The sequence below is a fragment of the Bison bison genome, unplaced genomic scaffold (genome assembly GCF_000754665.1).
Source record: "Bison bison bison isolate TAMUID 2011002044 unplaced genomic scaffold, Bison_UMD1.0 scf7180017864527, whole genome shotgun sequence".
Taxonomy (NCBI): Eukaryota; Metazoa; Chordata; class Mammalia; order Artiodactyla; family Bovidae; genus Bison; species Bison bison.
Genome location: NW_011495078.1, coordinates 727,360 through 730,138, shown reverse-complemented (window position 1 = coordinate 730,138; position 2,779 = coordinate 727,360). Strand labels below are relative to the sequence as shown.

General features: G+C 50.2%; 1 protein-coding gene across 2 annotated transcripts in view; it reads left to right on the top strand.

The window, feature by feature from the left end:
• The first annotated feature begins 576 nt into the window (after nt 1-576).
• TMCO3 (transmembrane and coiled-coil domains 3) overlaps nt 577-2,779 on the top strand; it is an 18,479-nt gene continuing 16,276 nt past the window's right edge. For both annotated transcript variants that reach the window (XM_010831440.1, XM_010831439.1), the window contains exon 1: nt 577-924. The gene's annotated coding sequence lies outside the window, so the exon portion shown is untranslated. The remainder of the gene's footprint in view (nt 925-2,779) is intronic.

Sequence of the window (2,779 nt, the reverse complement as noted above, 5' to 3'; positions counted from 1 at the left end):
CCTTGCCCCCCCCAGGCTTTGTGCCGAGGACCGTGCTGCATCTGAGAGCCTTTTCCATGCCCGCACACCTGGCGGCGGATGCAGGGCAGATGCGGGACGGGGAGGGCGCGATGGGAGCGCGGGCGGGGGCTGTGGACATAGCGGGCTTGGAAGGTCCACAGCCCCTCCCCCTCTCCCCCCTCCCCCATACCCCAGCCAGATCAGGTGTACGAGGAGTCTCCCCCTCCCCGCACCCCTGGTTCCTGCGGGACCTCACCTGGGAACTCACACGTGTTTGTCCAGGGGTCACGCGGCCTCCAGCTCCCTTGAGAAGGAAGCACAGCGTGGCCCCCAGTTAACGCGTGACTCAGGGACAGCTCCCAACCCAACTTCGGGGAGCTACTCTGAGGAGGGGATGTCGAGGGTGGCTGCCAGTCACAGGACAGGTGCCAGTGATTGGGTTGGTACCTGTCCAGAATACTGGATTTTGCACAGTTTAATTAGCGTTACATATTTTAAAATTTATTATTGTCCATAAGAATTTTCTGTCCTTCCTGTTTTGCCTTTTAAATTCATTTTCCAGTTCTTTTAGTGATTAGAAAGGAATCATAAGTTGTATTTACAGGATTATAAGTGTTTTATCTTTTAACAAATAGAATTTACATCATCTAACTTGTTAAAGTGTAAAATAGGCTTTTCGGGTAAAATCCTCTGCAAGTCCCGTTGGGTTAGCTCGCTCCTGCCCAGGTGTCTCTGCCTCCTTCTTTGCCGCTGTTTTCTGCCTGGGACGCTCTGGTGGAATCTGGCCAAAATGCTCATGACAAACCGTCCACTGCAAATAACCCTCCTGCTTCCTTTTTTCCAGAGGTTCTGCATCTGCTAACCCTGATCCCGCTGGACCCTGGAGGCTCGCTCTGGAATTCTCTCCTGGAGCTCTGGTGCCAGGTCAGGCCCCGCTCCCCCAACGTAAGGCCAGGGGTTCAGCTGGGTGTGGGAATTTTAAGAATTCATTATAAGACCAAAACTAGTCCAGAGTGTCTGTTTTCAATAATTAAAAATGGCAGTAAGAGGGACTTCCCTGGTGGTCCAATGGCTAAGACTCCAGGCTCCCAACGCAGGGGACCCACCTTCCGTCCTTGGTCAGCGAATTAGGTCGCACATGCTACGACTAAGACCCGGGACAGCCGAATAAGTGAATAGAATTTTTTAAAAAGGAAAATATATGCCATTTATTTAAAAAAATAGCAATAACAAAATGACACCATTTACTGGAGAGAAACATGTTACAATTTAGTAGTCCATAGGATTTGGTAGTTGAATTTGAAGGTAAAATCAGAAGTTTATGAAGAAGGAGTGATTCATATTTTTAAAAAGTATTTATTTGATCGCGCTGGGTCCTCTCTGTGGCTTGAGGGAGCTTCAGCCTTTGTTGCAGCCTGAGACCTTTAGCTGTGGCCTGTGGGGACCAATCCCTGTGGTCAGGGATTGAACCCAGGCCCTTTTCTCTGGGAGCACAGAGTATCAGTCACTGGGCCACCAGGGAAGTCCTGGTTCACATATTAAGGGTCTATAAGGAATTTCAGCTTCATGTTCACAGACATCTATCAAAAGATAGACGCTCTTTTCAGTGGACATTATGACTACGACTGAAATTCTCAAAGGTTTCTCCTTAAAATGACTGCGCCCCTTGGGTGTTGGGGGAGGGAGAACCTACTGCAGGGACTTGTCTGCGGGAGGAGCTGTCACAGTGGACAAAGGGCGTTACTCCCGAACTCTCTGTGCAGCAGTTTATTTTTCTGAAGTTTGAAATCTATAAGAGATTTGCTTTCTGTGATCTTTGGAGAAAACGTGTGTGTCTAGGTCTGTGCCATTAACTCAGCATCTGAAGTTTGTGTCTCGGTTTTGAAAAATACTGAATGTGTGCACATCTGAAGTTGAGCTTGATTTCTTTCCCTCGAAACAGTAGAATCTTAGCATGTGAGTCAATAAAATAACAGATCAGCACATATTGCTGGTATCACTGTGATTGGTCAGTGGTTGGTTTGTTTAAGGTGGTAACATTTACTTAAAGCTGTACTGAAACTGCGCGGGAAACAGTAATGCAAACAGCCCTAGTTGTGTATCCTGGCTCGTTGGAAAGTGAGCTGTCCAGAGTCTGTGGTCCTCTGGGAGACGTGGGGACACAGAGGGTCTAAATGCATACTGAAAAGATTCCTGACGTCATCAGAATACTGGGCCAGCGTGCAGTTTTCAGTGGGTGACTTCTAACTGTCATTCTGAACGTGGGTCACTCTCCTGTTCAGTGGTGGCCTCTTCAGGGTCTGCCTGGGACAGTCGGCCCCACTCGACCACGGGCCACAGCCCCGCAGCAACCTCTTGTGCCTTCGTGAGCTCTCTGTTGGCTCTGAGTTCTTGGTTTGTTTGGGATTCTTAGAAATGCATGCTGTTATTTTTGCTGCGTCTAATCTACTTTGCCCGGGAAACCAGATTAAACTCATTAGAGCTGGGATTCCCAGTGAAGTGAACAGTATTTGCACATTGTAGAATACCACATGCGTCCTGGAAACAGGGGCCTTTGCGCTGTCCCTGGTGTAGGGCTCGGGCCTCACTGCCCGGCTCAGGGGTGTTGGGTCGCCTTCTGCTGTCCCGCGTCTGCATCTCTCCTGTGCCCGCCTGCCTCTGTGGCCATCCTTTCTGCTTGCCTCCTGCACAGCCTCCACCCGCGCTTCCACCAGGCCTCTTCTAGGCGGCACAGCCCCTCGCCCCACAGGCAGCGCTAAGACCCGGGCCCCGTCCAGCC